The sequence below is a fragment of the Astatotilapia calliptera genome, chromosome 15 (assembly GCF_964374335.1).
Source record: "Astatotilapia calliptera chromosome 15, fAstCal68.1, whole genome shotgun sequence".
Lineage (NCBI taxonomy): Eukaryota > Metazoa > Chordata > Actinopteri > Cichliformes > Cichlidae > Astatotilapia > Astatotilapia calliptera.
Window position 1 is genome coordinate 33,247,006 of NC_137436.1, and position 14,121 is coordinate 33,261,126.

General features: G+C 39.5%; 1 protein-coding gene across 2 annotated transcripts in view; it reads right to left on the reverse strand.

Moving 5' to 3' along the window:
* Positions 1-13,540, reverse strand: part of ankrd6b (ankyrin repeat domain 6b) — an 80,573-nt gene extending 67,033 nt beyond the window's left edge. For both annotated transcript variants that reach the window (XM_026194167.2, XM_026194166.2), the window contains exon 1: positions 13,384-13,540. The gene's annotated coding sequence lies outside the window, so the exon portion shown is untranslated. The remainder of the gene's footprint in view (positions 1-13,383) is intronic.
* Positions 13,541-14,121: the final 581 nt, after the last annotated feature.

The following is a 14,121-nucleotide window of genomic DNA, read 5'->3' on the forward strand; positions in this document are numbered from 1 at the left end:
CTCTTCTGAGAACAGTCATCTCTTGACAAAGTTGAAGACCTGTGCACTAGAGCAGGGCTATATGGCCAAAAATATTTATCACGATATATATTTGAAAATTTGCGATAACGATATAACTGACGATATAATTGATGCGAGACAAAATACAACTCCACAACATTACTAGCGCAAAAAGACAACCTTCCATTTATTTTCACTTAAACAAGAAGCTGGTTTTTATGTACATTAAAGCTTTATAAAAATTTAACAGTGCAAATGCAAATTCCTTGCTGAAAGTTTAACCAAAAGGCATTTCCAGTAGAAATGGGCTGACATATCCTGAGCATAACCATGTATAATATCCACTGAAGTTAAAAAGAGGTGCTTTGCAACATTAAACTGCAGTGTGCAGTACGTATTTTTCGGACCATAAGGTGCATGGGATTATAAGGCACATTAAGCGAAACAAAGCAGTCAGATAAATCAAACTTTATTAAACTCATTCTTCTTGCTTCCTCCACTTCTGTACCATTGATTCATTAATGTTGAATTCTCTGGCAGCTGCTCTATTCCCATGTTGTTGCAGTATATTAATGACTAACCTTGTATTGTGGATGAATTATCTCTGACTGAAGTTTGGTCCATTTACAGCATCCTGCCATGCGATTGCATTTGTCTCTAACCATGAGGAACCTTCACGTTAACTTTTATAAGTGGAAAAGTGTTAGTGTTCGTCCTCCAGCTTCACTGTTTATGTTGTGCTAACATAGCTGTGTCGCTAGCGATCACGTAGCACATCATTATATACCACCTAGCCCAACTTCAGTAACCCTACAAACGTCACTGCTGTTTAGTTTCCTGTCTTCATTTATGTTGGACGTGATAGCAGAGCTGTACGTTTGATTTTTTTTCAGAAATCTCTCAGTCAGAACATGCAATATCATGCTTAGGTAACTAGCGAAACTAGCGAGCTAACTTCCGCTAGCTTCCTGCTAACTTCTGACTCCGTTAAATGTAATACATTCTGTTTTCATGGATGCCTGGATGTTAAACTTCATAGTTACACCTGGTAAAGCAGCAATACTGATCGTTTTATTAAAGATGAAAGAATTTAGACAGTTTTTAACTCTCAGTAATGCTGCAGTGTTCGTTTGACCTGAAGAGGGGGGTTTAGGACCCAGATTATTCCCAGATTTAAGAGCATCTTAGTCCGACAAATACGACAATAACGACGGCCGCTTGCATGTTCTGCAAAAAAAAAAAGTGCTTTGTCTGTATCTGACGGACAAACACCAAACCAGTTCCACATCGCTGAAGTTGCACCATTTTTACAAACCAATTCTGGTTCATCTGTTTCACTCAACAATCGGCCATGTGCGTATGAAAACAAAGGCACTGCGCATGCGCGTTTTACTCATATTCTATCGCGATATTTCATTTTCCTATCGTTGCCTAACATTATACCGGTATTACCGTGAACGGTATAATATGGCCCAGCCCTACTGTGCACACACTATGTGCCTCAGCATACGCTGATCCTCCTTTGTGAGCAGCAACAAATGACTGGGGAATATTTAGTGGCAAGGAAATTTCACAACTGGACTGGCAAGATGCAAAAGTGGCATCCTATAATGGTACTATGCTTGAATTCACTGAGCTGAGTTTGCACCCCTGTACACCACCTGTCAAAGAGGGCAGGTCCAGAGTGGTGGAGCCCAGACCCTCTACAGCCATATCAGGCTAGGGTGATGTACACAGTGTAGGAGGATTGACCAGCAGAAGCACATTACTAATGGTTAAGCTACTGAAGCCTTACACACCATGATTTTAGGTGTGTGAGTGAGATAAAACACAAAATGAGAAAAGAAAATGTTAACAAATACTCAAGCAACAGCGTTGCCAAACTTTACACCTTAACAGACAGCCGAGGGTCCAAAAGTCACCAAAAGTCACTTTTGTTTATATTGAAAACATGGTAACACAATGTACTACAGCACATTTATCATGTTCAACATATGACAGAAAATAAATATTATTTAAAATCAAAATTAACCTTTAAACATGGCATAAATAACAATTTAATTTATATTGTGATATGTATCAATATCGACTGATTTGAATTTTTTTTTCTCAAATCATTTTCAAGATTTATTTCCATATATACCAGCCCTGCTCCTGAGGACCTCCCCTAGGCCTGGCTCCAGGTTGGCGGTCCAGTAACCCCGTCCCTTACTAAAATGAAGAGGTCCTTCAGGTTTTGTTTTTCCTTAAAGACAAATTATCAAAAGGTTTGTTTGTTTTGTGCGCTTCCCTTGTTTATTTGCTTGTTTTAACGTTACAGGAGTTTACTTGTTTGCTTGCTTGTGCCAGAATGTCAAGCAAAGATGAGTCAGCTTGGGTTAAAAATAGTTTAAGTTTTTAAAAAGATGCTTTTTTCAAGAGTTACGAAGAAACATAAACCTTAACAAGTATGTCCTGGAGGAAAATACCAGAAACTATGTGCTGTCAAGTGTCTGTTTCAATCTGAAAAGTATCATCCACATGTAGTCGCGAAGAGAAAGCATTATAAAGCATTATAATCAGCTTAGTCGCTGCCGAAAATTTGTGCTTTTTCATGCAGAAACGAGGGCCTAATGCACTGCTGGCTAATCCTGAGGGCAGTCATGCATAAGAACCTTCTATCGTTAATGTTAGGCCAGATGTAACAGTATTTATTTAAATAAATAGTGCAGATAAAAACATAAGCATGAGAATGAAAATAGCATACAATATTATATACTCTCGCCCTATGACAGCTGGGATAGGCTCCAGCACCCCCCGCGACCCTGAAAAGGATAAGCGGAAGCGAATGGATGGATGGATATTATATACTATATTACCTAAGAAAACAGAAGAGCACAATAAACTGACCAATTGTAAGAAGGTGCACATATGCATAAAACCCGAGTGTATGATAAACAGATACAAGTTTATGTCTAAAAGAAGGTGTTTCCTTTTTTTCTCTTGGCTGTATTCTACTTTGTGCCGTGGAAATACTTTAAATGTGGCTATATGAAAACACAAAGCTCCCAATGGAACATCGGGTATTTGCTTCCATAGTTATAGCAATAATGTGTGGTGTCTAAAGGACATTCATCTTTCGGTATTCAAGATTGTACATGAGAACATGTCATCAAAGCTGTTGTGTAACAATAGGACACAGTGCCAAGAAGGTTATCTCTGAGATTGTTAAAATAATACCCTAAACTGGCATGTAAACAAAATGCATCACTGCAGAGTTGGTCAAAAGTTGAGCTCGAGTGAAGACACGGTAGTATTTTGTATGTCTGAAAACACGTAAAAAAGTTGTTAGCAAGAGATAGATATGATTCAGCAAATGGATAACTAAGTAGATAAGTAAAGTTTATTTATTAGGCACTTTTCATAGACAGGCAGTCACAAAGTGCCATACACAAAAGATAAAAAAAAACAAGAATGCTAGGTACCAAAATAGAAAAATACAAAAGATTAAATAAAACACAGTAAGATTAACAAGTAGCTTTAAGATAAAATTATTAATCAATAAAAAAACACTCAACAGAAAGCCTGTTTCAACAGAAAAGAAAAAAGATAACTGCTTGAAATCGGTAAGTTGGAATGAGACAATGAGATGTCAGTTATTTATGTTAAACCGACTGCACCGCCCTACACAGTTCTAACCACATCATCAAGTTCGCTGACGACACAACCGTGGTTGGACTCGTGAGCAGCAACAACGAGTCGACGTGCAAAGGTTTAGCAGCTGGCGTTCTGGTGCAGCGAGAACCTGTCACTGAATGTGAACAAAACCAGGGAGATGATTGTCGACTCGCTCCACCCACACACCACTCAGCATCCACGGTTCCACAGTAGAGACTGTTAACAGCATCAAGTTCCTGGGAGTTCACATCTCAGAAGACCTCACCTGGACCACCAACACCACCTCCATCACCAAAAAGGCCCAGCAGCACCTCCACTTCCTGAGACACCTGAAGCAGGCCAACCTTCTTCCTCTCATCCTCACCATGCTCTACAGGGACACCATAGAGAGTGTTCTGACAGCTGCAACTCCGTGTCGTTCGGCAAATGCAAAGTCGGCGATCTCGGCCAGCTCCAACGGATTGTTAAAGCAGCTGCCAAGATCATTGGAACATCTCTCCCTCTGCTACAGGACATCTTCCACAAGAGCTGCATCAGTGAGGCCTCCTGCATCATTCTTGATAGAGCAGGGCGATATGGCCAAAAATATTTATCACGATATATATTTGAAAATTTGCGATAACGATATAACTGACGATATAATTGATGCGAGACAAAATACAACTCCACAACATTACTAGCGCAAAAAGACAACCTATCATTTATTTTCACTTAAACAAGAAGCTGGTTTTTATGTACATTAAAGCTTTATAAAAATGTAACAGTGCAAATGCAAATTCCTTGCTGAAAGTTTAACCAAAAGGCATTTCCAGTAGAAATGGGCTGACATATCCTGAGCATAACCATGTATAATATCCACTGAAGTTAAAAAGAGGTGCTTTGCAACATTAAACTGCAGTGTGCAGTACGTATTTTTCGGACCATAAGGTGCACGGGATTATAAGGCACATTAAGCGAAACAAAGCAGTCAGATAAATCAAACTTTATTAAACTCATTCTTCTTGCTTCCTCCACTTCTGTACCATTAATTCATTAATGTTGAATTCTCTGGCAGCTGCTCTATTCCCATGTTGTTGCAGTATATTAATGACTAACCTCGTATTGTGGATGGATTATCTCAGTTGTTCTCCTGACTGAAGATTGGTCCTTTTACAGCATCCTGCCATGCGATTGCATTTGTCTCTAACCATGAGGAACCTTAACGTTAACTTTTATAAGTGGAAAAGTGTTAGTGTTTGTCCTCCAGCTTCACTGTTTATGTTATGCTAACATAGCTGTGTCGCTAGCGATCACGTAGCACATCATTATATACCAGCTAGCCCAACTTCAGTAACCCTACAAACGTCACTGCTGTTTAGTTTCCTGTCTTCATTTATGTTGGAAGTGATAGCAGAGCTGTACGTTTGATTTTTTTCAGAAATCTCTCAGTCAGAACATGCAATATCATGCTTAGGTAACTAGCGAAACTAGCGAGCTAACTTCCGCTAGCTTCCTGCTAGCTTCTAACTCCGTTAAATGTAATACATTTTGTTTTCATGGATGCCTGGAAGTTAAACTTCATAGTTACACCTGGTAAAGCAGCAATGCTGATCGTTTTATTAAAGATGAAAGAATTTAGGCTACGTTCACACTGCAGGTCTTAATGCTCAGTTCCGATTTTTTGATCAAATCCGATTTTTTTGTCTGCTCGTTCACACTACAAATAAAATGCGACAGCAAACGCTCTCTAGTGTGAACGCTCAAAGCGGCCCGCATGCGCAAAAGAAGATGTCACACACAACGCGCTCTGTTTAGACCCAGAGCAACAGTATTGTTTGACTGATGGCCCTTAATATAAAGACTTCGGTCTTCACGTTTCCCAATTTTTGCTTTAAGTTATTTTGTTATTTACATAATAATGTAAATAACCTAATAATGATCCTTATTGCCGTTTAAGAGAGGAGCGGTGCTTCAAAGGATAGCTGTAGATTTCTGTCAGAATCTGCAGATTATACAGTACAAATAAAATGTTTACGTTGTCTTCCCAACAGTTTCACTGACATCTACACTGGATGGCCAGGAAACGTTCGCGATGTCTTCTCGGGCGCTTCTCTGGCGCTGATAATTGGCTTCAGTCTTGTGTCGGTGACGTAAAAGGCGGATTTAATGCGACTTGACCGTTCAAACAGCAGTCGCTTTCTAAAACATCGGATATGTATCGGATTCAGTACCACATACGAAAGTGACCCAGATCGGATTTGAAAATATCGGATTTGCGCCGTTCACACTGTCATAGCATGATCGGATATGGGTCGCATAGGGTCAAAAAATCGGATTTGATGCGCTTTCGCCTGCAGTGTGAACGTAGCCTTAGACAGTTTTTAACTCTTAGTGATGCTGCAGTGTTCGTTTGACCTGAAGCATACGGAGTTTAGGACCCAGATTACTCCCAGATTTAAGGGCATCTTAGTCCGACGGCCGCTTGCATGTTCTGCAAAAAAATGTGCTTTGTCGTGTATCTGACGGACAAACACCAAACCAGTTCCACATCACTGAAGTTGCACCATTTTTACAAACCAATTCTGGTTCATCTGTTTCACTCAACAATCGGCCATGTGCGTATGAAAACAAAGGCACTGCGCATGCGCGTTTTACTCATATTCTATCGCGATATTTCATTTTCCTATCGTAGCCTAACATTATACCGGTATTACCGTGAACGGTATAATATGGCCCAGCCCTAATTCTTGACCCCTCACACCCCTCACATGGACTCTTTTCTCTCCTTCCATTTGACAGACGCTGTCGCAGCATCGGGACCCAATCCTTCAGATTTCAAGATAGCATTTTCCCACAAGCCATCAAGCTCTTGAACTCACTACCAGCTCTCCCACTCCCCCCCCCCCCCCCCCCACACCCCCACACAAACCGTTAACTGCCTCTATTGCACTCCACATACCACTGCCTTTGTAATGCAGATGCTGCTCTATGGACAATCCTTACTCTCAGGAATTCTGCTCATGTTTACAAGCTGCCACACTGGTCACTTTAAATCACTTCAAGGTCTCTTTAAACCATTCAAACTGTAAATTGTAAATTTAAATTGTTATTGATCCTTTTACCTTAGTCTTAAAGTGTATATTTATTTCTTACTCTTCTTATATTTCTTGTTTGTCTTTTGCACAGAATGTAACTGGAGCCTCGTCGTCTTGTCTCCCTACATACTGTACTGTATATAGCGGATATGACAATAAAGTTTACTCTGACTTTGACTTTGAAACACAATTCTTACATTTGATTTCTTTGTTATATTATTTATCCTATTTATATCCTTTTATTTTGTATTCACGCTTTTTTTTATATACAGTGCATGCACCGTGCAGAGCCTGACCTTAGTGTAAGACTGTAAGAATCCAAACATCACAACAGAGAATATCAAACACTGTCCCATAGTGCGTAGAAATAAATTTGGTTAAAAGATCATGCACTGAACCATGAGAGAAGATCATTTAATGCCTGTGCAGTGCTGCAACCTCAACAGGACAAAAGGCTGCCAAAATTCACATTTTGGACAGAGAAGCGTAAAAGAGGCCATCTATGTCCAATATAAATAACCATAATTGAACAGGGGGAGTGAGTTATGACATCAACTGTTAGCCACCTACAATGCAATGCTACAATGTAGTCTTGAGTTTGTTTCCCAGGTGCCTCAATCGTCACTCCTTTTTTGCATCAGGTGACCTCAATAGGCCTGATGATATGATGTTTTCACTGATGGAATACTCTGGTGGTAATTACCCAATCTATTTTTTACAGCTAGACTAATGTGATGACACACATCGTTAATTAGTCCAGTAAAACAGCAAAATGTGTAAGAGAAGAGAGAAAGCTTGAAATGGACACACATGCAGAAGCCAACGTGAAAATAAGCAGACGTTACTAACACATTCACATGCATATACATATTAGCCACCTAGCTTAATTGTTTATTGATTAAGGGCCCTGGAATGTACTTCATACCTTTCTTGCAATGTCTTGGCTTTAAATATATTATCTCCCCTTGCTAATACTGCAACTTCTGCATGTGTGTCCATTTCACACTTTGGAGAGATAAAGCATGAAATGGACATGGTGGACCAGAATGCCTATTACACCCTGTGCTGTGATATCGGGTTGGATTAATCGCGTGTCAATGACCCTCCTAAAGGACAATGATTTATTACATGATTATGCTTTTTCTCCCACCAAACTTTCAACACAAGTCCACCTAATTCAAATTCATTTAAAAAAGTGTCTGTATGACCACCTCTCTAGTAAACTGGAAATATAATTTAATATGCATAAACAGATAGACAGGATCCTGATGATCTCCTTCTCTGTTTGACTCCAATCCAGCTGGAAAAGTGGCATGTTGGCTGTGGCACAGAGCAACAACATATCTCCACCCTCAGCAACCCCCTTCCCTCCCACACTTACACCTCTGATCCAATACACAAGCTTTAATCTTCCTGTATTCTAACCCTGTGCCCTATTTTCCAAAGCGCCCTATATCACAATCAGAATCCGAATACTTTATTATCAGAGAAAATGATGTGGTCAAAGTTGCTTCAAGACATTAAGAACAGTAACTAACTAAACTAAATTAAATTAAATAATTCTATAAATAATAAAGTAACAAAATATTACAAAATAGTATTAATGAATACAAATAATATATAATTACAATTATAAAAATCTATCATATTGACTTTGTTATTTTCTCTGTAGACGATATGCAGATATTAAGGCTCTGCAACTATTGCAGTGCGTACTTGTGCTTTAGATGGAGGAATTGTACAGCTAGATAGCCACAGGCAGGAATGAAAGATGAAACCATTCATGCATATTGGCCCAATTCCCTTAATAGTATTCACTGAGAACTTTAAAACAGCAGATGTAATATGAGACAGAGCAATGACCCATGCCAAAGAATTCATTCTTGAAGCTGACAATAAAGGTTTAAGTAAGACTAAGCAAAAGACTGCAGTAAATTCATTCATCATCAGAATAGTTTCCGATTGAGCTGCAGACTCATCTCTCTCAATCAAACTAACTCGGTACAAGCAAAGAAGTCTTCTCCATCACTAACATTGCAACAAATCTGACAGACTGTTGAAAAAGTTGCTCTATAACACAAAACTGGCCAAAACTTTTACAGACGATCTTTTAGCTAACTTGGGTTTGGAGAATATTTAAAATAGGAATGCTGCAATGCAAACTTGGGATATGAAGTTTAAAAGATGTGATCATTCACTATTGTTCAAAATGTCCTGTACCCCCAAATTAATTAAAGTGCCACACTAAATCACTGTAAATGTCACCGTACTGGATCTGTTTTTTGAATAATTAACATCCTTTGATTTAGTATTATTCATAGATTTGGTTTTCCTTACTGTTCTCCTTGTGTGTTTCATATTTGCCATGGTCTGTGTGTAGGCAGGCAGGAAAAAGGACCCAAGTGCAGGACTCGTGGAGGCAGAAGTGAACTCAAAACAACCACAGGTTTATTGCTGGCGAAATGCAAAACTCAAAATGGCACATGAACGGAACACACAGGCAGGAACGGTGGTACGACACGACAACGAGCGCTGAAGGAAACACACTATAAATACAGAGGCAAACACACGGGGAACAAGGACCAAAAGGGGAACACAGCTAATGCAAATTAACTGACGGGACCAGGTAGACGCAAAACTAGAAACATCAACATAAGACACAGACCTTCAAAGTAAAATAGGAAATCCATAGACAAAACTCAGAGGCACTGAACCAAATCTATATTAACCCTCTCAAGGCAGGCGTTGCCGATTTGCAACAGTTAAAAACTAACAACCTGATTACCCCACATACATATTTTATAAGTTTTTTTTAACTCAGAAATACCACTGCAGGACTTGGTTGTGCATTACCAACAAAAAGTTTAATTTGAGCCTGAGAGGGTTAAACACTAGAAATAACAAATTACAATAATAATACGCAAAACACTGAGACACAGACACAGGACCATAACATAGTCTTTAGGTTTCTGTTTCTACGCCTTCCCATGCTCTAGGTTTCATGTCTTAGTGTCTAGTCCGTGTCTTTGTGAATGTCTCTTGTTTCTTGTTTTACTTTTACAGTCTTGGGTCCTATTTCAGTTTTTTCAGTGTTTTCAGTTTTGCTTCCTCCCCGTTCGTTATGTGGGACCACTTCCAGCTGTGCTCTTCTCCTTTGTCTCATTCCCTCGTTACTCCCTTGTGTATTTAAGCCCTGTGTTTTCCTCTGCCCTTGTTACCATCATGTTGCTGTGTGTCTCTCCCTGTTTTCCTCGTTTCCCTGAGTGGTTCTAGTTAACTCACGGCTTAGGTTATGTTTTGTGTTTTATATTGCTGCCTCTTTGAGTTATTCCTGTGTGTGTTGAGTCCTGCCTTTGGGTCCACATCCTGCCTACCACGGCACTAACCTTGACAGAACGACGCAACCAAGACATGGACCCAGCGGACTCAGCCCGAAAGAGGTACCTTTTCAGGGATTCAGAGCCCGGTGAGGTGAGGTTCCCATGTCTTGGACGTAAGGACAATATCTGTTGGACTTAATGCCTTTGAGGCGATCCTCGGGCCTCACTTGCACCTTGCTGCATTCTGAGACGGCTGCATGCCCTATGCAGCTCCAGCCAGCTCCACCTCAGCCAGATGTTTCCACACCGTCTGGTCCTGGTTCTGCTTGGCCAGAGGTTTCCACACTGTCTGGTTCTGTACCTGTCTCTGCTGGGGGCTCTGGAGAGTCAATCCAGCCATCTGTGGCTTCCACACCCCCGCCTGTTTCTGCTGGGGGCTCTGGAGAGTCCGCTCAACTGCCTGCGGCTGCCACACTGCCACCTGCTCAGCTGCCTTCGGCTTCTGCTCCGCCACCAGGTTCAGCTCTATCTCTGCCAGAGGTCAACACGCCTGCCCATCTACATCCTGCACTGCCTGCATGTCCACATCCAACCACCTAACCACACCAACACCAGCCCCCTTCCAGGTCACCTGAAGATTTCCACTCCCATTTTCTTCCCTGTTGGGGTCCTGGAGGGTCCCTTCTGCACCACCGCTGCTTCCCACACAGTCGGCCTCCGGACCTGCTTTGGAGCTGCCGTCTTCAACGCAGTCGGCCTCCTGAACTGTCTCGTCGCAGGCGATCCCCAGAACTGTTTTTTCAATGTTGTGGACTCTGTTTTTCCCTCATGTCTCCATGCCTTGTCAAATAAAGCTGCCTCTTTGAGTTATCCCCGTGTGTGTTGAGTCCTGCATTTGGGTAACATCCTGCCTGCCATAACACTAACCTTAACAGTAAATCTACAACATGGTCTCTGTGGGTGACCACGCACGTGCAGACACACATATCCCATACACACAGGTAACTTTTCGCTCTGTCTTCCTATGTGCAATAGTACCAAGTGCAATCTTCCCAATATAACAAAGTATTTTATTCTATTTTGTACAGTATTTTTTTTATTTATATAGTATTTTGTTCTATTTTGTATAGTATGTTCTTTTTTTTATCTTATTCTATTCAATTGTTTTATTTCTTAATCTTTACTGCACTTAACTTGTGACCACAAATTTCCCACTTGTGGGACTAAAAGGTTTATCTTATCTTATCTGCCAAGGTAAATAGTAAATAGGACTACTTTACAGCAGTACTGGGGTATTTATTTTTTTCTAACGCAATGCAATGCCACTTAGGGCTGTGCGATATGACCAAAATCTCATATTCCGATATAAGAATTCTATCGTCCGATAACGATATAAATCACAAAAATGTAACATTTTCTGTAAATTCTGTGAATCTCGGGCAGCTCGACTTGCGGAAATTGTTTCCAGCTGCGCGTCATGTAGCTGAAGTCGAGTGTTTTAACAGATGCATGAAACTATACATTTCTAGACATAAGTTGTAACGGCCTCCGTTTTCTTTGTGAGTATTTATTACACAGCGTGCTGCGGGGAAAACCCTGTTCTAACATTTGAGTCTAAGGTTTATTTTTTAGCACCTGGCGGCTCTTTTTTACTTCTCATCCGTAAATAATCTGCTCTTTCACGTGATTCAGTTTATTTTGTCCGTCTGTATTGTGGTTACATTAAATATAAGAGAAAGAGAGAACTTTAAGAAATTAATATAGCCAGTGCAGTGACCATCAGAACGATGAAAAAATATTGCCGTAAACAGTTTATTTTGCGACACCACGAAACAAACGATAGCGTAAAATGAAACGATAGACGTTTTTATATCGTCATCCGATATATATCGTTATATCGAACAGCCCTAATGCCACTTCTGATTTGCCTATGTTTAACTTGAATAATTAGTTTTGAACAGGTAAATGTCATTTTTAAATCCATTAACAGTTTCTCAGAAAATACTCTGGCTTATCCCAAATATGCCAATTACCCTTGGGCAAGATAGTAACCCCACGTTGCTCTCCGATGCATCCATTGGAGTATGAAAGTGCGTGAATGGTAGTCAGTAAGCACTTAAAAGCATAGAAGACAGTGCTTGTGTGAATGGGTAATGTGGCATGTTGTATATAGGAAGTAGAAAAGCGCTATATAAAAATCAGTCCATCTACCATCTAATCTACATACATATATATAGCACAAAGTAGAATTTCAGTTACCATCATATTCTAATCCTTTTCCCAAAATTTAAGTCAGTTTACACATGTTAACATGAATGAAATTACTGACAAAGAGGGGGGGAAATCAGTTTTACAAGACAAACGGCAGCCCTGGTGGAGTCTAGATGGGAAAATAGCATTAATAAACAATGAAGCTTTATGACAAATCACATTGTAATTCATCAAAGCTAGTTCACAAGATTTATTTTTTCTGTCTTCTGGATCCAGCTTACTAAATTGTACTAAGCTATCATTTTAAAATATCACTGATAAGCGTTTCCTAATTAGCTCATATCCCATATTAAATACCCTCCTTGCTTATCTTAGCCTAATTTATTTCAAAGTAGTTCTTTTACTCATCGGGTGTAGCTGAACTTGCACCAGCATGGGAACGTTGCAATGTGGATCCTGAATAATATTTAACTACTGCAGTTATTCTATTTTCATATACCCTTTACATTCACATCAAACTTATTTTGTAAACACTATAATTGTGCACACCGAGGGAATATCTTGATCTTGTTGAACAATAAACAGCATAAGTTACAACAGCTTTCTTACATGTACCAGGGTATTTCAAGCTATAAATGTAAAATTTGACAAAAAACAAACCTATCTGACAAACACTACTTTTCAGAATAATTTATACCAGAGAGGCCCAACGTAAACGACATATCCTGATATTTTTAAGTAAAACAAAGCCACTATAAACTTTGTTGTTACAGTTGTTGTAGTTCGACCTAAATAGAGCAGCTATCCGTCTTTTCCAGCCGAGAAGTTGAAAGGATACAAAAAATAAAGAACACAGAATGTTGAACTCAGCTGTCTATCCATGAAAATATTCAGTAAGTTAACATGATGAAAGTAATTGAGGGCGATAGGACTAGCTAAAATAATTAACATACTAGCAGTTATTTTTTCGAAGTAAACAGAATTACGTCCCTGCTGCTGCCGTAATTCAAGTCAGTCCACACGGAAGATTCATCCAATGTACGGAGTGTATACACCGTGTTTACAAGCCAGGCATTCAGATAAAACCACCCAAAGTAAAGAGAGTAAACGAAGAAACTCACCTCGGAGAGAAACGTCCACACGGAACTTGGATTTAGATTGAGTTTCACTGTTTGCTAGTTTCACAATCTTGTGGACTGGGAAATTGAGTGAAAACAGTCTTTAGCTACTACCGTAACTGCGCACCGCTTTTGCAACCCCCTCCCTGTCTGTCTGCAGTTCACACACAGACCATGAGTGCTGCTAAACCGCACACTTTGATTCCTCTGATAGAATCAGTTTTCTTTCCGACATTATCTCATATTTTTGACCCGAGTTTCTCCAACGGGAGTACCAATAATTAGACAGTTGAAACACGCGTTGGCTTTACAGGCAGAATCGAGAAACTGTTTAACTTTAACTGATTTCAGGATTCAACCATTTCATTGTTATCTTTCATTCTATCGCCTGTGTCTGAAGAGGAAAACACCAGAGTGATAATATAGCACATATTAATTCAATTAATTTGTTTTACAGTATTCTTGTAAATATTGTAGTTATTGAATATTTAAACTTGTTTAATTGAAGTTCATAATTATTCTAAAACTATGACATTGACAGCAGTACACTTAAATCGTAATTTACCAGCAATCAAGGATATGTCTTAAGATCCATCTTTGACGTATCAAAATCATCATGATAATCCTTTATTAATTCCAGGGAAATTATATGGTCACAGTTGCTCCAAGACAAGAACAGTAATTAGATACATTAAATTAAACAACACAATATACTACAAAGTTACAAAATATAACAAATAG